Genomic DNA, 25,033 nt, shown 5'->3' with positions numbered 1-25,033 from the left:
GCAACCAATCCTGGGTGGTCTGATGGTGGTGGGATGCCAAGCACGTGCAAATAGAGAGAAGTTTCCTTAGATGTACTTCTTGAGTTTTTTGGTTTAAAGAAGGAAAAACCAACTTGGCTAACTCAATCAAAATATTTTTATTTTGTTTGGGAAGGATACAAGGTACTCACAGACCTGAAGGAACAGCTGAGAAAACAGGCTCAGTAAAGGCAGAAGTCAGGAAAGCTCTAGAGATTCAGGTGCAGGAACCAAAGGTCAGTCCTGTGGGTATCATAGTGGGAGTGAATCTGTTCCAGCTGGTTGTTTCTGCTTGTGCAGCTCCACTCAGCAGCCTCAGTCTGGAAGGAGACTTGGACTGGTCCACCGTGGCTTGCCATGTGGTTAGAAGAGGGCAGATCTCCTTGATTGATAATACTCGAAGATTGCACACAGTGGGGAAGAAGTCATTCCCCAGATAGAAATTGGGCTGCTGTACTACAGGAAGAGAAAATGCAAGCTGAGTTGCAAAAGCAACAAATGCTCATTGCACGAGCTGAGTATTTGCACCACCAAAGTGTTTGACTATTTGTGCACATCAAAGTCCTGATTTTAATAATCAGATAGAGACCACCAGTCCACATACCTATGTACAACAGGACTTAGATTATTTTTATTTATTCCTTCATTATTCACGCAAGAACATATATTGAGAGTTTACTGTAGATTGTACTATATTAAATACTATTGTTAAATATTGATGATACAGTCATGTGAAAGACAGACATGTCCCACCTTCAGGGAATTTATAACCTAGAAAGAGATGAGAGATACAGTATTATCAGAAATTATGAAATCCTAACAAATATCACCAACACCTGTGAATGTATGCACAAAGGACATATGGTAGGATTCTGACGTTGATGTCCACATCCTTCCATCTGAGTAGCTGATGGAAAGCTGTAGTAGTGTCTGCAAAAGCACAGTCTTCTTCATTTTCCAAACGTCACTGGCTTAAGCTCCATCTGTCTGGCATAGCTAATTCTTTTGCAGGCTCTGTGAATCCTTTTCTATAGCCCACATAGTGGTTGAGAGAATGAGCTCTCGAAACCCAACTGTCTGTATTCAAACTTGATACCACCACTCATAGCTGTGTGAGCCTGCGTATGTTACCTATGTTCCCTTCCGTAAAATGAAAATAATCCCCCTACTTACCTGGGCTGGTGCTTAATAAATGCTAATCTATTACTCCTACCACCACTATTTGACGCTACTTTGTGATGTCGCCTTTATTGGCCGCACTCACTAAACTCTCTAGCCCCTCCCCTTTCTCTCCATTATCTGGATTTACAGTGCTGTTCACTAGAATTTTCTCCAGTTATGGAAATGTTCTATATCTGCATTGTCCAAAGTGTAGCCTTTAGTCACACATGGCTCTTGATTTCTTGAAATGTGGTTAGTGTGACTGAGGAAACAAAGTTTTAATTTTATGTCCTTTTAATTAGTTGAAATTTAAATTTAAATAGCCACATGTGGCTAATAACTACCATATTGGATAGTACAAGTCTAGAGAAAGGAGCTTTGATTGAATAGAGGACAACATAGGAGCTTTGAGTCACATGCAGGGGATTTCTCTGATAGGGACATAGCTGAGTTGGAGGAGAAAAGATATAAAGGTTGTATTCTCCCTCTCTTCATCTTGCTTCTCTTTTTCTCTCTTTTGCTCTTTTTTCTTCCATCTCATACAAGATTCACATTAGGGTATCCTGGGTTGTCAACTTTCTCATCATTTGAGGAGTCAAAGGTGGGCCCCAAGGTGAAGGTGAAAGGGAGGTCAGCCCCTAGCCTTGACCTTAGCTTGAAAGGTTAAAGTATTTGTGCAGTCTCACACATACCAGCTCAGTTCACTGGCATAGAAGACCTGAAAGAAAATGGGAACAAAAGCCTAGCTGGTGACAAGGAGGTTGCATTTTTCTAAGCTCTCTATTGGACTGCTCTATTCATTAGAAGCTTAGTTGGGGGCCAGGATTCAAGGACTTCAGTTCTTTGTTATGAAAGTTTAGAAAGGGTTATCAGCTTTAAAAAGTCCCTATTTATGGCCCTGCTCTTAGTTCCCTTTGGTTACAATCTTTAGAAATAATATTACCAAGTTTTTTTCCCTGCAGAAGACTGCAAAATGCTGGCCATCTGATTCCTATTAGGATAGTACATTAAAATAATGCCAAGAAATGTGTGCTTTTGTCCTCAGCATTTCCTTGAAGGTTATTGACATGTTCCTTAGACTGTTGGAGGCATCCACACAGTCTTGAAAAGAATTTAAATTGTTGCAGCAGAAATGCAAAGAGGGAAAAGAGCCAAGTGGAGGGTTTTTGACTTCTGTTACAGGCTATTGGAGTCCACAGCAGAAATAAGTTTTGAAAGACAAAACTTCTGAGTTTTCATCAAGAAAGGAGAGGCTTTGAAAATCACAAGGACAGCCCTCAAGCATACAGGGCCTAAAGATTATGCCAGAATATTATAGTGGAAAAGGAAACAAAAAAAAATCAGATGATTTTATCTCCAGGGGCTTGACGTGAGGATCACTGAGATCTAGAGGTAAGCAGAAAGTGAAATGGGGCGTGGGCTTAGAGAAGGAGCTGGGAGAAGCACCCCACATAAGGAAGCCACAGGGAAGGGAAAAGTGTCAGCAACAAAAGATTACTCTCCCCTTACACAGTGGTGCCTTGTGGAAGCCAGACCAATCCTGTAGACCACCTATCAGCATTCCAGGAGGTACTGCCCATCATCTAGCTAGGAATCCACATTAACCCCTTCATGTTGTCCCTGATGGCTCTTAGTAATGGCTTCCAGCACACCCATTATTGGGTTGTTCACCAGAAGAAGTGAAATTTTATACACTTTGCTAGTGAAATTTTGCGAAGCCCCACCTGAACTGTTCCAAGTAGACTTTCCTCCATTTTTCAATCCCCCTGGGACACTCACAAGCCCCTTAATTACAAGATGAAAATATCTGATGCTGATAGGCATGTGGCCAGCGTGTAGGGGAACATGGATGGGTTGCAGAGTAGAGAAACCCACCCCAGTTATATAGGGAATGCTTCATGGCCTTACTTTGTTCAGAGCTCAAGTTTCATCTCTTTATAATCTGGATGCTTTAGTCACCCCCATCTATGTTTTGTCTTCCCAGTTTTGCTACCATGTAGGAGATACTGTTTTGACTTTTTAAAGAAAAGTACCTTTCTGATTTTTTTCCCTTTTGGGTAGAAACATGGGCTCCATGTATTAAACATTCACTTCTGGTTGAGAGCACATTTGATTCAATTTAATCAGCTTCACCAAGCATGTATTGAGTTCCAGTTCTAAATCAGGCACCATGCTACTTACTGGTGACACAAAGTTGAATGAAAGATGGTTATTTGTACTCATGGTCTGGATAGAGCTTAGTTCCGTGTAACTCCTTAAAGATCATGATGTTCATTGATATATTCCTGTTGCCACTGTGGAGCAACTGGTAGACATTAAAACATTCCAGTAAATGAGTTTGGCTTTTTTTCTTGGCCACAACTATTACTTGACTTATTGAATAGTGAGTAATATGGCTCTTGAAAAGAGGTAAAAGAAGGTATTTGGTGGTTCTGCCTACTTCAGTTTCTGTTTTTGCCAGTTCTTACATTTGTCATTCAAACTTCTCAGCTCTGAAACCCTTTCCTACTCCCATGACTACCTCGTGCCCCACCTGCCTGGCACTGGGTCAGGCTCCTGTATGCTTCCAAAGCTGAATTCCTATTGTCTTGGTTGTTCCCATTTAGCTTTTGGAGACAGCTGCTTGAGGGTAGTTGATTGGGTAGCTGGAGGCTGTCCAGCTCTATTTGGCTTGTGCTAATAATTTAGAAGGTTTTGTTTTATTTGTTTCCCATTCTGGATTTTTAAAATGGAACTTTGCTGAGTGGGATGGAAAGGTAGCAGGTGGGTGAGGCTGGGAGAATGGGACCGGGTGCATCATTCCTGCCACCTGTTAGGCTGAGAAATTCATTCCTTTCTCTTTTGTGCTTTGTCCCCACCATCTGCCAACCTATATTAGTTAGGTCTCTTTGGTTACAAGTAACAGGAACTAACTTGACCTCATTTAAGTGAAATGGAAGTTTATTGTAAGGACATAGGGATCTTCACAGGACCCAAGGACAGGTGGACTTCAGGAGGGATTTTGAATGAGCATTTGGAAAGACTGGCTTTCTCCCTTTTTCACTCCTTACCTTTATTTCACATGATTCACTGGCTTTCTCTCTCTCTCTCTCTTTCTCTTTTTTTGAAAATTTTTTATTACATTTATTTATTTTTGAGAAGCAGAGAGAGACAGAGAACAACTGGGTGAGGGGCAGGGAGAGAGGGAGACACAGAATCTGAAGCAGTCTCCAGGCTCTGAGCTGTCAGTGCAGAGCCCAATGTGGGGCTCAAACTCACAAACCAGGAGATCATGACCAAAGTCGGAGGCTTAACCAACTGCGCCACCCAGGTGCCCTATCTCTTTCTCTTTTCCTATCTCTGTTTCTGTCTTTGTCTACAGACTCTCTTTCTAGGTATCTTGTCTGACATGTGGAATGTGGCTACCCCAGAGCATTCAAAGTCAGCTTCAGAGACTGACCAGTACTTCTAAGTCCCAGTTCTGCATCCACTTCCAATTAGTAAGTATTGGTCTGGTGCTTATTCCTTGTGCAATCAACCAGGAGGAGAGGTGTGGGGACACATAGTATAAAAACTTGCTGGAAAGATCCACTTCTTGGACCAAGAAACAATCCCCAAATAAGGGAAGATAATTGAGAATATAGGCAGATTTACTAAGTTTACTTATCCCTAGAGATGTGCTGTATTATATGCTTCCCCCCCCCCAGATCCATCCAGTTCATTATTTATATGATTTTTCCATAGGAAGATGTGATCACTGCAATTCTTCAAGGCTACCCATCTGCATCCAATCAGACTCATATGGTGTTAGGCATTGAAATTCCACTGGCTAAAGATCTCCACATAGTAACATCTTGGTCTCTAAATTCTTGAGTGGCTGGTTTTTCATTAAAGATGCTGAGGCCTAATAATGTCTGAGTATCTCTGCTCAATTAAGTATTGCATATCCAATAACAACAATAAAGGAACAATAGCTCTTTGCATTTCTGGGCCCTCACTTCTCCTACTCACCAAAAAAGGGCAATAGTGATATTTGGAAGGTCAGGGTATCTGACTTAGAGCTCTGACTCTAGTGATCATCCATAGACTAATGTGATCATAACCTCAGTTTTCTCGTTGTCTCCAAGTAGTACAATAATATCCACTTCATTAATTAATTCTGGGATTTATTAGATGCCTACTATGTGCCAAACATTGTTCTAGGCTTATGATACAAAGGTTCTGCCCTTATATATTTTATAGTATAATTTGAAGACCTACAGTAAGGAAAAATATTTTAGTAATCATAAAATATATATTTTATTATTATTATAAAATATTTTAGACATAAAAGAAATGACAAATAATACAGTAGATACTTGTATACATGATCAGCTAAAGAAATAAAATATTCCCATGGCTTTTGAAGTTCCTGAACACATCTCCCTCCTTTTCCTTTGAAGTAATCACTTTACTTAATTCAACGTTTATCATCACCATGCATTTCTTTATATATTCATGTTATAAATCGATTTGTATCCTCCCAAATATGTTTAAGTCCTCACCCCCCATACCTATGAATGTGAACTTATTTGGAAATAAGGTGTTTGCAATTGTCAAGTTAAGAAAATATTATTAAGGTGGGCCCTCACCTATTATAACTATGTCCTTATAAAAAGGGGAAATTATGACACAGAGATGGACAGGCACACCGCATGCCAGGAGAAGCTGGCAGAGATCAGGGTGATGTATCTATAGGCCAAGAAACACTAATAGTTGCCAGCAAACTGCTGAAAGCTAGGCTAGAGGCATGGCACGGGTTCCCTTACGGCCCTCAGATCCTAACCCTGCTGACACCTTGATCTCAGATGTATAGCCTCCAAAACTGCAAGACAAATTTCTATTGTTTAAGCCATCCAGCGTGTGATACTTTGTTACAGCAGCCAGACCAAACTAATACAATTTTATCTATATATTCCCCAAACAAGTTATAATTGTGTTGAGATATTTTTAAACTTTATATAGACAACACCATGCTACAGATAGTATTGTATGACTCAAGTTTTTCTCTTAGAATTATGCTTATGAGATTCATCCACTGGTACATATAGCTTTAATATCTTTATTTTTATTGTTGCATAGTAATCCATGTTATTAATGTATAGTAACACCTTGGATTGCAAGTAACTTGTTCTGTGAATGTTCTGCAAGATGAGGAAACTTTTCTAATAAATTTTAATTTGATAAATGAGTGGTCTTGCAATACCAGTAGTATGCGATGCTGAATGCTATATGATCACACTGGGCCAATGGTTCTTCTCTCTCTCTCTTCCTCTCTCTTTCTGTCTCTCTCTTTCTCTCTCTCTCTCTTTCTCTCTCTCTCTCTCTCGCTGTGGGATTGTGGGTGATCATCTCCCATGCTTGGATGCTTGGTCTCAGGCTGAGAGGTGTTTGGCAGAAATTAGTGATTTTTCAGAAAGGTGGAAGGTGCTCACAACTGGCATTAGTGTATTTTTTGTCACTTCAAAGCATCTGTGGATAGTCCTTTGCTTTTCCATACAAGAGTAAGCTTAGGAAGGCTTTGCTTCATTCTAGGCCAGGATGCCTGCAGCTATAGACTCTTTCTTCTGCTGCTTTATTGCCAGTTATATTAAATACAGCATATGCCAAGAGTTATTAATACTGTACTATAGTCAACAGCCATGGGAGTGTATACAATGGCCCCCATGCAGAAAAAGATTCCATTGAGCCAATAGATAGCAGTGATTCTGTTAGTGATAGTGAAAGTCGTCCTATACAATAACTCCCCTCTCTTGTCTCCCTCACACCAGCCATGAAGGTTTTCAGAGGTAAGTGCAGATTGTTTCTTTTTCTTTATATTTTGTATTTTCTTTATTATTTTGTATCATATTACAGTATTGTAATCATTTTTATATGAATATTTTTGGGTTGTGGAACGAATCATCTGAGTTTCCATTATTTCTTATGGGGAAATTCGCTTTGATATACATGTTCTTTGGATACAAGAATGTTTCTGGAACGAATTATGCTCACAAACCAAGGTTTTACTGTACTTTGGTTAATATATTTTAATTATCCATTTTCCTGATGTTGTACATTACAAACAATACTACTATGTACATTCTCATCAATATGTCCCTGAATACATTGAGGTGGTTTCCCTGGGATTTATACTTCGGAGTTGAAATTCTAGGCTGTTACATATTGTGCAAATTTTCACTCCCACCGGCAATGTTAAGAAGTTTGTATTGTTCCTGTTGCTGCACAACCTCACTAACATACAGTATCATCCAGCTTATAAATTGTTTCCAATCTGGTCAGTGTGCCTAGAGCAGATATTGAAAATTATGAAGGGTCCTATGAGCAAGTAAATACAGGGTCCAATGAAGATGCATAAGGCAGGTCCAAACTAACTTGACTGGTGTGGTAGAGAAGGCTCCCTTGAGGAGTTACCACCCCAGCTGAGACTTGAGACGCAAATGGGCATCAGCCAGGTGAAGAGAGGGTCAGGAGGGTGGTGGGGGTAAAGGAAGCAGCTTGACCAAAAGTGTAAGAGAGAGAATAAATGTAGCATTGTTGAGCAGGGGGACAGAGAGCACAGCCACTAATGTTAATATAGACCTTACGTGGTAATTCAGGTAGATCCTCTTCCTGGAGGGGCAGCAATGGTCAAAACGTCTTTTTGAGCTCAGTAATGGCTCCTGTTGACTCCAAGGCTGGGACATATGCTTTCAAGGACATATTCTTTTCTCAGTAGGGATTTAGATCAAAGTCCAAAAACTGGGAACAGTGGGCTGACTTAGATTTCTCAATTGCATTTTCTTTGTATGCCACAATAATTTTTTTATAATTTTTCCATTTTATGCCTTTAGTATTTGCGATACCTACTTTTGTATGTTAACTTGACTGGCCACAGTGTGTGCAAAGTAAACATTATTTCTGTGTCTATAAGGGTACTTTTAGAGGAGATTGGCATTTGAATCAGTGGACTAAGTAAAGTAGATTGCCCTCCCCCTTGTGGGTGGGCACCACCCACTATGTTGAGGGCCTGAATAGAATAAAAGGCAGAGGAAGGGAGAACTCACCCAGTTTTGCTTCTGGCCTGCCTGCTTGAGTTGGGTCATTTCATTTCATCTTCTCCGGCCTTTGGACTGGGATTTAAACCACTGGCAACCCCCATACTCAGGCCTTTGGACTTGGACTAAATTACACTACTGGCTCTCCTGGGCTTGCAGACAGCAGATTGTGGAACTTCTCAGGCTCCATAAATGAATGAGCCAATTCCTCATAATAAATTTACGTTATGTATATATGCAAACATATATATGGAAACACACACACACACACACATACACATTCATATCCTACTGGTTTCCTTTCTCTGGAGAACACTAATATAGTGTTAAAAAGCATTAAATGAATTAAGCCACCAATATTCTTTACCATCTTATACTCACTTATCTCCCTGACCTCTGAAGTTATTTAAGTTTGAGAACCCAAACTAAGACTACAGTGATATGTGTAAGGAGTGGGAAGGGACAGGTAGCTTACTCTGGACATAGGTTGCTTAATTGCAGATGCTCTAGCTGAAGTCACTGGTAGGAATACAACTCTAGTGGTCAGCTACTGCACAAAGAAACCTTAACTGGACTATCAGGGATCACTCTGGCCCCTGGGACTGGATCTCATTACTCCTCTGGCAAGTTGAGGAGCTTGGAAAGCTAACAGTATCCCTGCCCACTTGGCTTACACATATGGCCACTTCCCAAGACTCAGAAATCTGATTTGGAATATGGTGTAATGGCGGGAGGATCTAGGAGTGGGGAAGGTTGAGTTTTCCAGAGAAGATAGAGATTTCTACTGAGGGACTTTAAATAAGGTTTTTGGCAAACGAGCTTGCTACCATGCTGGCAGGGAGCCTTGGTAAATAGTGGGGGAACTACCCATGAGGGATAGCTTCTTTTTGAGGCTCAGGAAAGTCCAATTCAGTAGGACCTCCTGTTCTTTTCTAGATTTATAACTCCTTCCCAAAATTGCCTTAACCCTTTCCTTAAGTTTTCAGCCTATGTGCTACATATCTGGTATATTGGATTTGGGGAGACTGAGAGGTCAGGTGGCAGGGAGAGGGGAGCCTAATTCATCTATGAGGCTCCCCCAGAAAAGGGCACCAGGTCCATTCACTATGCTACAATTCGGACTTACAGTATCAGAGATGATTCAGGAAAGATGCCCATGGGGAATCCTGGAAGGTCGGGAAAGGAACAGGGTATTAGAGATATAGGTCTCAAAGGACAATCAGCCCGCATGCTATAGGTTAGTTTCATACTAGTTCTCAACCATGGCTGCAAATTAGAATCATCTGGGAGCTTAAAAAAAAACATAATGCCATACTGCAACCCAGACCAATTATAAATCAGAATCACCAGGGAGGGAGGATCCAGGCATCAGAATGTTTTTTTTTACAAAACTTCTGAGGTGATATCCCAGGTCAGCCAAGATAGAACATTGAGTTAGAGGATGCTGCCTTCTGGAAGGCTGTGGAAGGCAATGGTACACTTGTCTTATAGTTAGCCTCCATGATAAAATAAAGTGTATTTGAATAGAAATTCATCTTAGGACTTGCATATTATTGTTAAAGTGGTTTATTAGTGGAAACAAAACAGAAAATGGGTGGCATGGGGGTGTGAAAGGGAGAAAAACTATTAGAAATGAAATGCTTTGTGGTTCCTAGGTGGCTCAGTCGATTAGGCATCTAACTCAGTCTTGGCTCAGGTCACAATCTTGTGGTTTGTGAGTTCAAGCCCATGTCAGCATCTGTGCTGACAGCGTGGAGCCTGCTTAGGATTCTGTCTCTCCTCTCTGCTCCTCTCTCGTTCTTTCTCTCAAAATAAATAAATAAACTTAAAAAATGAAATGTTTTGATTTCTTTTCTTTGCTCGTGAAACTTTGCAAAGCAAGACTATGAACTTTGCCAAATGAGATTAGATTCCCACCATATTTTATCTCTTGTAGCAATTGTAATTCTTAGCAACAGAATGTCCTCCTGCACCCCCCTCTGGTTCATAGATCCCAAAGAGGTTGGGTACTCCATCTCAGAAATTCATTCTTCCTTGAACTTACAACATGTTCCCACTCTGGGGGCATTTGGAAGGAATTGCTTAGAAAAAGCCCTGCAGGGATGCTGTCATAATGATGCAGTTTTAAAGAATACCCCAGACCACTTGTGGGGAATCACTAACCATCCTCCTGTGTTTCGTTTTCTTTCCCAATCTCCAAGCTTTTTGCAATCCTTTGGTTTGGCTTCCAAGGCAGAATTTACGATATGTTGCTGACAGAAGAACAATTGCATTTTATCCAACAGTCTTGTTGGGTTTCAATTTCTCACCAGGAGAACCAAGGTTCCCTCTGTGTGTTCATCTTTATTTTGTTCCACGGAATGGAGAGGGGAGGCAGGTAAACATGTGTGCCCTTGGCAAGCAGGTCGCAGGACAGATGTTTTTCCTCCTTTTTCTAAATGGGGAAGCAGAAACTCTTGTGTGCACATGTGCACGTGTGTGTGTGTGTGTGTGTGTGTGTGTGTATGTACTGAGTCGTCTGCAGTGTAAGAATAGGAAAGACAATGGATCTTCTTCTTTGGCTTCAAATAATGGCCAAATGGGAGTTCGGGCTTCTCTTTCAGCCAGTGCTTGCTTGAGTTTCATGACACTAACACTGCACTGGCATCTCAATCTCTGATCTGTTCAGCTAATCATTGCACCTGGCAAGCAGTTGTTTCCCGTGGATAAGGGCCTATGTTTGGAATTTAGAGGCTATAATTGAAAGCCCTGGAAATTTGCTTTCAAAGCCTCATTTTTAACCAGAGGATGCCAGTTGCCTTTTATTACGAGATCGCATTGCCTTTTATGTGAATTCAGTTGAGTGGGTTTTCTTTAAAAAACAGACATCGTGTTCTTCCCCCATCTGTTTTCAAATGTTTTATTCAATATTTGTGTCTCATCAAAATTCGGGTATCACTTTCCACATCTTCACATACCTGAGGCTAGTTTGCCTTCCAATTAAATGCCCCTCGTTGGCTGTCCTTCTCCTCTTGCACTACTGTTGTTCATTTCTTCCTTTTCTGTATCAGGCCTGAAAAAGACTCCACAGGTGTTGTCTCATTTAGCATATTTTTACTTTTAGCTCTGAATGAAGATAGTGGTTCTGCAGCGTCTGATATGAGTCTATGGGCTCAATCGATAATGAGCCTGTTGAGACAAACAGGCCGGCAATTGTTCTGGCCAGGCCAAAGGAGGTGAGCAAAGTGCCAATTGAAGACCCAGTGGTGAACCAGATGCGGAGAGCAGAGGCTGTACTGGATTAAGGAAAATCGCACGGACTCAGCTTGCACCCGGAACTAAAGCAGCTTTGGGAAAGGCATATGGCGAAAAATAAGCCAAAGTTAATCGCAACGTCAGGCGTCCAATAAAGCAGCATCTGCTTGAGAAGGAAAGCATATCGGCCCCTGCACAGTGACTTCTCTCTAGCTCCTGACAAGCAGGGAGATGTGCAGAGTGGGATTAGCAGGGCAACGAACCAGTGCTGCTGTGGCTCCCAGGGTGGCAGCTGAGCTCCAGCCCATGTGCGCCCGGGGCCCAGAGACCGCCGAACACCTGCCAGAGGCGGCCAGCTGCGGATCTGATAATTGGCAGCTGTAGGGCAGCTACCGCGCTTGTCCCCCCTCCTTTTCCTCCCCACTCGTAAAACAGCCACCACCGTGCTCTATTGTTTCCCACCAATTCTGCCTGCACTGCCGGTTATCAGCAATAGTCTGTGCACTCAAGTGCATGACCTCATTTAAAGAGCTTTGGCAGAATGTCAGCATCATGTTTTCCCCTCTGCCTTTAATGGTGGCGTCCCTTTTGGTCACTTGATTCTGAGTCTGTCATAATTGTCACAAAGAGCCTCTATGTCCAGGATTTGTAACCCTCCTACTCTCCTCCCAAAGAGACAAGAAGGGGCCAGAGGGTTACAGACTGTCATAGGCTGGCTGCCATGCCTAGAATTGGTTTTCTCAGTTATGGTTTCAGCTTTGGGCTGCTCTCCTGCTTGAAATTCGATGACGTTTTCTGAGGGGCATTTCATGGAATATTGAGGTGGGATATAAATAAATGTCACTTAAGAAAATAGTTTTCCAAGTCACCTAATTTTGAGAAACACTGGGTTTTATTGTTTTTTTATATACAAATTTTATTTTATTTAAAAAAACACTTTTTTAATGTTCATTTATTTTATTTTATTTTTAAAAAACTTTTTTAACATTTATTTATTTTTGAGACAGAGAGAGACAGAGCATGAATGGGGGAGGGTCAGAGAGAGGGAGACACAGAATCTGAAACAGGCTCCAGGCTCCGAGCTGTCAGCACAGAGCCCGACACGGGGCTCGAACTCACGGACCGCGAGATCATGACCTGAGCCGAAGTCGGCCGCTCAACCGACTGAGCCACCCAGGCGCCCCAATGTTCATTTATTTTTGAGAGAGACAGAGACAGAGACAGAGTGAGAGCAGGGGAGGGGCAGAGAGAGAGGGAGACACAGAATCTGAAGCAGGTTCCAGGCTCTGAGCTGTCAGCACAGAGCCCAACGCGGGGCTCAAACCCCTGAAGTGTGGGATCATGACCTGGGCTGAAGTTGGACGCTTAACAGACTGAGCCATCCAGGCACCCCCAAAATTTTCTTTATTTTAGAGAGCCTTAATATTTTTAAAATGTGATGTGCCTTATGGATGTGGATAATGTGGAGTTGACGACATTTCCTAGTATCTTTGGACTTAGGGCTCTTTTGGAGGAATATTTGTTATGGGTTGAATTGTGTTTTCCCCTGCTCCCTGCCCAAATTCACATAATGAAACCCTGTCTTGTCAGTGTCAGCTGTTGTAACAGAAATACCATAGACTGGGTGTATTAAACAAGATTTATTTCTCATGGGTCTGGAGGCTGGAAATCCAAGATCAAGTCACTGGCAGATTCAGCGTTGGTGTGAGTCCCCTTCCTGGTGCATAGAGGGCCATCTTCTCTCTGTGTCTTCACATGGTAGAAGGGGCAAGGGAGCCTCAAGGGTCTCTTTTAAAAGGGTGCTAATTTCATTCATGAAGATTCTGCCCTTGAGACCCAGTCACTTCCCAAAGCCCCCACCTCCCAATACCATCACCTTGGAGATTAGGTTTCAACTCATGATATTGGGAGGATGGAAGCATTCAGTCCCTAGCAAGCCCTGATTCTCAGTAGCTCAGAATGTGACCTTATTTCCAAATAATTCCAAATATTTACAGACGCTATTAGTTTAAGACGAAGTCATACTGGAGTAGTCTGGGCCCCTAATCCAATATGACTGGTGTCCTTCTAAAAGGGGCAGATTTGGACATGGAGACAGATACATACGCAGGGAGAAAGAACTCCATGTGATGTGATGATTGGAGTTATGTTGCCCCAAGATAAGGAACACCAGAAGCTAGGACAGAGGCCTGGGACCTAGCTTGCCCTAGTGACTAGAGAAGGAAGGTGGCTCTGAGGATACCTCAGTCTCAGACTTCCAGACTCCAGAACTGTGAGAGCAAAAATAACTGTTGTTTAAACCACTCAGTTTGTCGTAGTGTGTTATGGCAGCCCCAGGAAACAAATACAGTATTCAGGGCAATACTGTTTTGAAGAACCTACTTTGAGAAATTCTGCTTAACAGGCTTCCCTGAATAGCAGTTATAGCAGCCTGTGATCATATTTGCAGAAGTTAGAGATTTTAAGAAGTCTAAGGCTCAATATAAGATGTTTGATATATTTGTGGGAAGAGTTAATTCTGATTAAATTGATGTTATTTCACATTTAGAAGACAAATCTTGGGTCAACCATATGAGATCTTTTTGTTAAGCAAATGGACACACTGCCTTCTTACATCCCCAAATGCTCAAATTATAAAACTAGTTTCATTACTTAAGCTGATGGTAATCTTTCTGCTTTGCCTGAATAACTGCTGCAGTCTTTAATTAGATGGGTTGGCAAAAGTGTCCCAGGAGTTACACTAGCTGTCTTTATTGTATTCCTTTATCCCACTGACTTGAATTAAAATGGAATGTGCTACAATCTGCAGCTGCATGTGAGCGAGTGGTGCAGCTATTTGAGAGAATTCCTAAGGTTGAACAGTGGTACCCAAACTGGGGGCCTTCACGGATAAGCACATTTTAGAAATTCATTTGGAGAGTGGCATAGGTTTGTAAATTTTTTCTTTTGCTAACTAGGGATATTAAAACAATAAGTGATGAAATGAACAACCATCAACAACCACCATGTGTTAATGACATCATTTACACTTTTTGTTTTATCAAATAAGAATATTAAAACAATAGCCAACTAAATATGCCAAAGAAACACCCCAAGACAACATCTGTAACAACCCCATACTAGTGATACTGTTTATAAAAGTGAAGAATATTTCCTGAACTAAGAAGATAGAAAGATGTCATGATTATACCAGTGAGTTGTTTTGAGTGCTATGTTCTAGGCATATTCTTAAATGTTTTATATGCACGAACTCAATCAATCCTCATAAAAAAACTATAAGTTTCTATAAGAGGGGAAACTGAGGTACCGGGGTAGGTAGTGAGGCTGGGATTTGGATTGGCAAGTCTGGCTCTGGAGTGTGTGATGTTGTGATCTTCAACATCTCATGATCCTGCCTCTCTAACAAGACAGTCCTTTCCAAAAAAGAAACCTCAGCAAACTGAGTGTGTATGGATGTTTTTATTCTCTTTTTTCCATGTTGCTGCAGACCTGTAATAACATCATCACAGAGCAGTCTGGACTGGCATTTGAGAAGCCACTATAGCTGAAGTCTCTGTGCCAGCCAGGGACCAGAATAGAAATGGCTTGTGCTATTTGGGGAGGGAATTCCTAAGGTATACAGGGAAATGGCTCATTTTTCTTTAATCAGTCATCTACGTTGTGTGCTAGAACTTGAGCAACCATAGCAAAGTGAGGACAAATCAATCATTTCAGCTGACATTTTGAAAATACTTCAGGGTGGCAGAAAGTTAATGTATCAAATGTTATTAAAGGTTTAAAACAGCCAAACCCAAACTAACATTCTTTAAATGTAACCTCAGAATCTGGGCTGTGATTCAGTGCTGGGCCTGGTGTAGGTTTGTGTGTATGTGATATGATTTGGATTCCAGAGCTGAGATACATATGAAAACAGACCACATAAGCCACTCAAAAGTACATACATAGTCTTCTGTACCTGTAAATTGCTACAGAGATGTAGCAAGTGAAACCTTCACTTTGCAAGTGAAAACCTTCATGGTGTAGTGTGAGTTAATGAAAAGAGCACTGCTTTGGGAGCAGATAAACATCCTGGCTCTTATTCTGCCTTGCTGAGTGACCTTGGAAAATTCACTGAGCCCCCCTGAGTCTATTTCATTTGTGAAATTGGAACAATTAAACCTTATATTATAGGTTTTAAATGAGGATTAGGCTAATTGATGTCCAATGGTTAGCATTATTACTGACCAAAAGAGAATTTTATTTTTCAAACAAGTATTTTATACAGTGTTCATATTACCAGATCCTGTTCTAAGTGACCTATAAATATTTATCATATTCTATGAAGGTAGATATTATTAGTCTTTTCATTTTAAAGTTAAGAAAAATGAGATATAGAGATAGAGTAACTTGCCAAGGTTACAGAGCTGGTAAGGGTCAAAGGAAGGGTCCCAACCCAGGCATTCTGGTGCCAAAGATCATGCTCTTAATCACTGTGCTGTAACGTCCTGATAATTGAAGTTGAAATACTTACAGTTTTAAGTACTTATCAGTCCACCATAATTGAAAGATGTGCTTTACCAGAACTTTAAAATTTTTTTTAATGTTTATTTATTTTTGAGACAGAGAGAGACACAGCATGAACGGGGGAGGGTCAGAGAGAGAGGGAGACACAGAATCCGAAGCAGGCTCCAGGCTCTGACCTGTCAGCACAGAGCCCGACCCGGCGCTCGAACTCACAGACCATGAGATCAAGACCTGACCCGAAGTCGGACGCTTAACCGACTGAGCTACCCAGGCACCCCTTACCAGAACTTTAGAAACAAAGGAAATAGTTGGGTCTGGACAGATTATATATGGATTTAACTAGCTGTGCATCTGCACTGCTAAATGCATAGAAATTGTACAGTGTGGGTTTTCCTACTAACCACCACTTTCTTTGCACTACGGGTTGGCACTAGTGTGTGGGCATCAGCTTCCCAGACGGCTTCTATTCCTCTCCCATCTCTATCTCTTCCCATTTACCCGCTGTGGTCTGGCCTGACTCCCTCCCTCCCCACCACTCCAGGTTCTGCCCTGACTGTCACTAGATGCAGGAGTTCTGCAACTCTCTCATGGGCTCCCTGCCTTTATTAATGTTTTCAGCGTGGGCCTCCACTCTCCTAACTTCTTCCCTGATTCCCGACCACTTCCTCTCCAGATATCCTTTCCTCCCCTTTGTCAGGCTCCCACTTGTATCCGGTCCCCTCGCTGTCAATACAGGACTTTGCCTCCTTGTTCTCAGAAGAACAGAGGCCAGTGCACACAAACCCCTAAGCTTGCCTCATTGCCATCACTTTGACACAGGCACAGCAGGATACAAACAAAGGTCCTTCCTTCTTTCCAGAGCTTCCCTGCACTTGTGCTTCTGGTCTCACTGTTTGGTCTACAGGGCCTTTCTTGGTCCATGATTCTCCCTCTTTCTCTTCAGCATCTTCCTTTTTGTCAGGTTTTCCCCATCTTAAAACAAATCCCGACTCAGCCCTGCAGTGCTTCAGGCTCTTGCCCTTTCTCCTTTCCTTTGTTGACACGCATCTTGGAAGAGAGTTGTACTAGCTTTCTCTCTTTTCTCTTGTGCAATCTAATTCTCAATCCTGCTTTTGGCTTCTTTCCACAACACTTGACTAAATTGCTCTCCCGATGGTCATCAATGGTCTGTTAATTGTTGAATCCAATAGCATCTTCTCAGTTATCACACTTGACCTCTCAGCGAGACCCTGCATGGTCTGGCCCAAGGCCAACTCTCTTGCCTCATTTCCTATTACATCCCCCTTACTTACCACACCACAGCTACACTGGCCTACCCACTGTTCTGCAAACAAGCCAACAGTGCTATTTCATGGCCTTCGTATGTGCTGGTGCCTTTGCCTCTAGAACATTATTCTCCCAGATATTTGCATGGCTCTCTTTTTCTTTGTTTGGATCTCTGTGCACATGTCACTTCTTAAAGAAGCCTTCCCTTCCCATGTTATCTAAGATGGCAGGCATCTCTTCTCCCATCACTTTCAATCCTCTTGCCTATTTTAGATTTTTGCATAACATGTATTACCACCTAGAAGGCAGGGACTATTCCTTTTTTTCTTCTTTGACCATGTATTTGCAGCACTTATGGTAGGGCCTGGTGCATAGAAGTTCTATCAATGTTGAGTCAAATGAACAAATTTGAATGTCCCTCACCTCTTAGCTTCTATGACACCACACTTTCTGGTTCTCTCATTGCTTCCCAACCATGCTTTCTCTCATTTGCCCTTGTCTTCATCCACCTTGGATGTTAGGGTTTTATTCTTGGTCCTTTTTCTTCTGTGCTCTGTATCTTGCTGTTGGCAATCTTACCCATTCTGATGGGTAAGCCCTTGCTTACATGGTGATGTCTGCTAGGTCTTTAACTCTTGGATCTTTCTACCCAGAGGAGGATCCATATTTCCAACAGACTACTAAACACCTCCACCCAGAGATACTCAAACTTAATACGCATTATCCTACCTCCAAGTTTCTTTATTCCCATCTCAACTAATGGCACTGCCACCTACTGAGTTGCTCAAGCTAAAAACCTCCTACCTTCCCATTTCATGTCCAAATTCTTGTGAGTCTACTTCAGAAGATGCCCATTTCTTCTGCCATGCTTGAGTCCAGATCCTCATCATTTCTTGTTTGGACTATTCCAATAAGGTATTATATGGTCTCCCTGCCTCCAGCCTCTCCTACCTCCAATCCAGTATAGCTACATAAACTGTTGCTAGAATTATTTTTCTAAAATGAAAATTTGATCATCATTTCTTCCTGTGAGAATCTTAGTGGATACTTACTGCCTTGGGATTAAAACCCACCTCCTTAGTGTGACCCATAGGCCCTCATGATTGGGCCTAAAGTACTTTGAATCAGTTCTAAGGTCAAGACTCAGACTCACCAGTTACTTGGTGAGCCATGTTCAGGTGAGAAGACCAAGGCCTTCTCAGTGTAAGGTGGGAAAAGGTTGGGATAGTTAACCTAAGGAGCATATTGACACAATGCCAACTGGCTAAATGTCCTTTCCTCCAATGATGTGGAACTTTTCCTGAGTAAGATTAATAAATATCTTTGTGAAGTATGCTTACCTCAGAGGTAACAGTGGTAATATTAACCAATTACTGTAGACTAGCATTATTCTAAATACTTTATATATTTTAATTAATATCATAAAACAACGTCAGGTAGATACTATGTGATTCTCCCCACTTTACACATGAAGAAACTGAGGCACAGAGAAGTTAAGTAACTCTCCAAAGTTCTTATAGATAGAGGTTAGGTTAAGTAACTCTCCAAAGTTCTTATAGATAGAGGTTAAATGGGGATTCAAATTCAGGTAACATGACTTACTATTAGTGAGGAAGTCAGGGGGAACCACAGGATTTATTGAGAAGGAGACGAAATTGGAATTGAGGAAGCCCTAATCCCTTCTTCCTTCTCTGGGGCCCTCTGACTGGGCTGCAGAGAATGCCATGAGTAATGGAGGCAGGAATGTACAGGAAAAAAAAGTTATGGGGAAGATGTTAGTTTTTTTGAACAATAGTTTAGATGACTGAACAGAGATATGAGGGGGTGGTATGAAGAAGAGAGAGTGAGAGGAGGCAAGGAGCCAGAGAGGAAAGGAGAGAGACAGAGACAGAGATAGAGACACAGATAGACGACCAAGAGTACTTGGTGGACTTCCTTCCTATGAGGCACTGAGTCTGAAAAATTCTTGTTTGGTATAAGTGTATAATTCAGTTAATTAAAACATGGCCTTTCGTCTCTCTGATCCTGGCTTCTGCTATCCTTGCAACAAGCCACAAGCCAGTGCATCTTTCAGAGTGTTTGGTCAGGGGGAAGTGGGAGGATAGGGTAGCTTAGAAGAAGGGCCAATTTTACCCCCCTGTTGCATTTTGAATAAGAGAGGACTGAAAAATATTGGTTTTTTTTAATCAATTAAACTTGGATACTGGAGAGAGCAGTAATTAAGGGGGTGTCTTAAATGGTCCCAGGTTCCAGAGTCAATGGTACTATACTAATTGTTGCCCCAGGTTGGTGTCCAAGTACAAAGCAAGGGCCTGCCACAAGAGGATCTGTATGCTTCAACCACATCCAAAGGCTCACTGCTGACTCATCAGTCAGGATCTCTCCCATATCTGGGAGATATGTCACTCCATGTGCTTGCTGCCCTTTCTGTCTCAAAGACCTTCGTTCCCCCTCCCTTATCCTCCTGCTTTTGTCACTCCCTTCAGTTCCTTCCCCTTTTGATGAGGGTCTTAAAGGTATCAAAGGATGTGGGGTATATTTCTATGACCATAGAAAGCACATTCAAGTCTGATTTTCTCATTGAACTGTGAGCTTCTTTAAGAGTACACTTTGAATTTTATTCTTGGTATTCCCAACAAGAAGCACAGAGCACATGGTAGGTGCTTAATAAATGTTTGATGAATACATAAATGAATGAATACCTGTAAAACATTTAATGGTGCTGCAGCTGTTGCCGCTGTCACTCCTCATGCATCTTGGTGGATTTTTTTCTTTCATTCTTTTTTTTTTTTTTTTTTTTTTTGCACTGGCACACTGCTGCCACTAAGAAGTAAACAATCCCTTTTCCCCTTGGGGGATTCCATGAGTGTCATTTGTTACAAGGCACTCCTTATGGCATGCAAATAATCCTTGATCCAGGGTCCTTTCTGTTTCCTTATTTGAAAAAAAAGGAACTGGCTTTGCATTAGAATTCTCTGATTGCAAATCCACACTAAAAAGACTTTGATTCTTGATAATGATGATGGAAAATTCCACTGAGGGATTAATTGACTGTATGCTGGCTACTGTGCTGGCTACACTTTTAACACGTTTTCTTATTTAACCCTGAGAGTAATCTCTGTTTGAAAAAGCATTATTTTTCATTTAAAAATGAGGATACTGAGGCTAGGTGAGGTTGAGTGACTTACTCAAGACCATCTTACTACTAAGTGGAGACATTAGAATTTGAAACCAGACTCATCTGAACCCCAGAATCCATGCAAGGGGGGAGCCATGATGAGATTCATGTTCAGAAGGCCCTTCCAACTGCTACATGTTGGGTGGCTCCGAGGTGAAGGGCAGGGCCAGGTGAAGAGGCAAGTATGAGCACATGACAGTGGTTCCTGGGACAAATGACTAGGACTTCAGCAGACGTGACTGTGATTACTGTGATTGGTTAGATGGAGGAGGTTAGGCAGAGGAAGACTTGCCCATGACATTCAAGTTCCTGGTTGGTTGTCTGGGCATCATTCAGTGAGGAGGGAACGTTAGAAAGAAAACCTGGGTTGGTGAGAAGATAATAAATTCAACTGGGGTGTTGAGTGTTAGGTACTTGGGAATATTTAAGCGCAGCTTCTAGTAGACATTTGTATATGTGAGTCTGAAATTGAGAGAGTATACCTTGAATCTTTTGTATAGTCATTTGTGCTGTGCCATCATTCAATTTGAAGTTCTTTTTAGTTACCAAAAGTTTTCCACTTACTGGTAAGAGAAAATCGTGGGAGTGTCCGTTAGTGAATAAAAGGCTCCTGGGGAAAGCTTTTCCATATTATTCTGCTAAATGCTTGGGTAAGATTTTCCCATTTGTTGCATTTTCCCATTGCCTGAAATCCTTCTGCATTCTTAAATGTATTGTATCAAATATTGCTCATTATCAGGACAAATAGCTGGTTGTGTCATAAGTGTCCACCTTCTATGAGTTATCACCACTGTCTTTTTGGAAATACATCTTATAGAAATATCTATTTTTCTCCCACACCATCGTCTAGTTTGAACAAATTACTATCTTTCCCTTTGATTAGGCATTTGGCCCTTCAATATAGCCTTGTTTATAATCCTGGGCACAACCCTAGAAGTCCCAGCTCAGACTATCTCACCAAGGAGACTGCTAAATGCTTTAAGATAAAAGGGATAAAAGGATGCTATCAAGTGATAAAAAGCATTATCTCATTGGGCAAAAGAAAGAGGACATGTAAGCCCAAATGGGCTGCTTACAGATCTCCTTTCCTTAAAATGGGTGTCCAGTATAGCTTGCTTGATATAGTGGATGCTGCAATGAATTTTAACCTGCCAGCATCTGAATACCCTTCTTATGTTTGTGAATCCCCCTCTACAACCTATCCAATTACAAAAAGCTGGTTCCTACTCGACGAAGTGAAAACATCATGATTATTCTCCCAGACCCTTGAATTTACCATGTAGGCACATGACCCCGATGCTGGCAGTGAGAGATAACCATTGAAGGTTTGCAGCTGGATGCTGGTGATGTGGAGAAGCAGGAACTGCATGGGTTCCACTCTGATGAGAGGGACAGCAGCAACACTTGGTTTTCAGAGAATGCAGAGTATGGCTCTGGGGCCAGAATGCCATACCCACTGTCTGTGGGTTGGTAGTAGATGTTGTGGAATCTGTGTTCAGCAATCACGGCAGAAGTGCTTTCATCAGACAAGCTCTGTGGTATGTGATTTTGGACATGGCCTTTATTTGCAAAGCCTCCACGCCTGGCTCTCCTAGAGAGTTTGTAAGCTACCCAACATCCCTTTATTAAATCTACTTTCTGCTCACATTAGCCAGGGCTGTTGTCTGTTGCTTGCAGCTGATCGATGCCTCCCAATTCCATGTGATATACTAAATTTTAAGGATTCTCAACACTTGTCCACCTACAGTTTCTCTCATGGAATGTCTTTAACATGAATTTCACTTTTCCTTGCATTATAGTAACATGTTTTGTTTTTTTTTTTAAAGAAATCAGATTTTTGAGATCAGAGACTGTGGCTTCTTATCTTTGTATTCTTCTGTTAATGCCCCATCCCAAATGCCTTGCACATAGTAAAGATTATTTAGAAAATTCACTTAAGCAGCCGTAAATAAACCATACATTTATGGCTGCAGGGAAATTACATGGGTTAAGCCCACATGTAAGAAGGGACTGTGGAACTCAGAAAAACATTGGTGGGAATGGTCAAAGGGTGTTCTCTCACAGTTAAGAGTTAGGCAGTGAGAAGCTCCGTCTGAGGCTTTGTCTGTTAATAGGCATAACCCACTGGTCAGAAATAGCCAGAGTGATGGCAGTAATCCCTTCTCTAAAACTTTCCATCAGAGTTTACTCACTGAGCAGTAATAGTCTGCATCTCAAAGCCTACTGGGTCTTCTAGTGAATTATTGTAGTGCACCTAATGCTATTTCTCTTTTCAGCAGAGTGGATAGAAGCTTCTATCCTTGTTAGAGAAAAAAAAATGTCCATAGCATCAGCAGCATGTGCTCTATATTGCAGTCTTTATTTCTTGGGTCTGACTTTCCTTTTATGGGTAGAAAAGAAAACATTGTGTGAAGTTTGCATTTATTTCTCATATGCAAACAATTACCAGCCTAATTTTTTCATAATGCTCATTGGACACATGCATAATATGGCACCTGAAGTCACATTTCACTGCTGTTTGGCACGATTCTAGTGTGCAAACCTTTACTAAGCTGTGCTCATCAAACCTGAAATTGATCATAGATCTAGCTTGTAAGTCACAGGGATGAAAGATACAGCATAGGGGCGCCTGGGTGTCTCAGTCAGTTAAGTGTCGACTTCGGCTCAGGTCATTACCTCACCATTCGTGAGTTAGAGACCCTCATTGGGCTCTGTGCTGACAACTCAGAGTCATATATAGGGAATAATGAGTTCATAAAACTGAATTTCATAGGTAACTAACACTTTGAGTTAAGAGTTTATAATACTATATGGGGTGCTTGGGTGGCTCAGTCGGTTGGGCGTCCGACTTCGGCTCAGGTCATGATCTCAGGGTTCATGAGTTTGAGCTTTGTGTCTGGCTGTGTGCTGACAGCTTGGAGCCTGGAGATTGCTTCAGATTCTGCGTCTCTCCTCTCTCTCTGCCCCTCCCCTGCTCATGCTCTGTCTCTCTCTCTCAAAAATAAATAAACATTAAACAAATTTTTAAAAAGAGTTTATAATACTATGTAATTATTATAAACCCTTAAGTGTTTAGTCACCTTGTCATTCAGGTCTCAGATCAAATGTCATCCCAGCAGAGAGTTCTTCCCTAATCATTCTACCTAAAGACCCCTTCTGCCAGCTACTCTCTATCTTATCCTTCCTTATTTTCTTCATTGTTTATATCAGAAATTATATGACTCACTTAATTTTATTGTGTCGACCTCCCACAATAGAATGTAAATTCCATAAGGGTATATGACTTCTTCTTTAATATTGTATCTCTGTGTACTAGAACAATGCCTGGCATATAGGCATATACTGACAAATGTCAGTAAGGCACATTTGTTTGATTGAATGACTAAATCAAGTTTTTGATAAGGAAGTTTAATTTTATTCTGAGTGCATAATAAGGGCAGCCAAAGAATTTTACAGCAGAGTAAGATGACAGATTTACATGTTAGAAAGACATGCTGGGAGAATGTTGTGCTTTCATTGGCAACCAGGAAATTCTGTTTACTTTTGGACTTAAATTGAGAATACTAGCAAATGTCATTTGGGGCAAAGAAAGCCATGAGAGTTGAGGAAATTAGAGATTAGAAGAATAATTTAAAGGAAGAAAGAAAGAAAGAAAGAAAGAAAGAAAGAAAGAAAGAAAGAAAGGAAGGAAGAAAGAAAGAAAGAAAACGTAATGGGAAAGGTTTATGAAAACAAATGCCTAGGAAAATTAATTCCAGACAACTGAACAGGTACATCTCAATGAGAGGCAGTGAAGCTTAGATGGATTAAAAGAATTCCCAGGCAAGAGCTTGAGGTTATGAAGTGTTCTACCTCTAGAGATTAATTTCAGCCCTTACAACGTTATTTTCAGAGCTGCTCCACCACCTTTTCCCTCCTAAAGTTTTTGTGCGATTTTGTGCTGATACATGGACTCAATGATCCAGGAAGTTGCCTGTATCTTGGGAACTCTATTTAGCCTCCCAGGTCATATATAAGCACCAAGCAGCTGCTGGTGGGATTGGGGGAGGAGCTGATGATCTGAGCTGACTTCTGTGTTTTTCAATACAACAGTGGTGTCTGTCGACCACAGCAAAGAGAAACAGGGCCTCTTACAATGCTGGATTCAATTTGAGAATCTCAGGTGGTGTAAAGAAGAGGTCACATAATTAACTCTGAGTTAATAGAAAGAGAACGATGTCATGAATCACGCCAAACAGTAGATCATTTTAAAACTGCATATAAAACAGCCTTGGAATGCACTATATGACTTCTTTGGCAAAGGATTTATGTATTATTTGCTTTGCTTAAGCTAATAGTTAAATTAGTTTATATTCTGTCTGCATCGGAAAGGTGTTTGGCAGCAAGTAGATTGGATAGAAGGAGAGAGTAGGAGAAAAGGAAGGGAAAGATGGAGAAAAGCAGCCTGGAAGTTCAGGTGAGGCCCAAAACTTGCCACATGAACCTGCATGGTGCAAAACATTTAGGTGCACAATGAGGAATGAACTATATCATCAACTGATATAATTATAAGCACTGGGTCTGATAAAACCAGCATGCAATAAATACTTGTTGAATAAATGAAAATAATCATTGTCTG

This window comes from Lynx canadensis, chromosome C1 (genome assembly GCF_007474595.2).
Source record: "Lynx canadensis isolate LIC74 chromosome C1, mLynCan4.pri.v2, whole genome shotgun sequence".
NCBI lineage: Eukaryota > Metazoa > Chordata > Mammalia > Carnivora > Felidae > Lynx > Lynx canadensis.
This window is presented reverse-complemented; position numbering follows the sequence as displayed.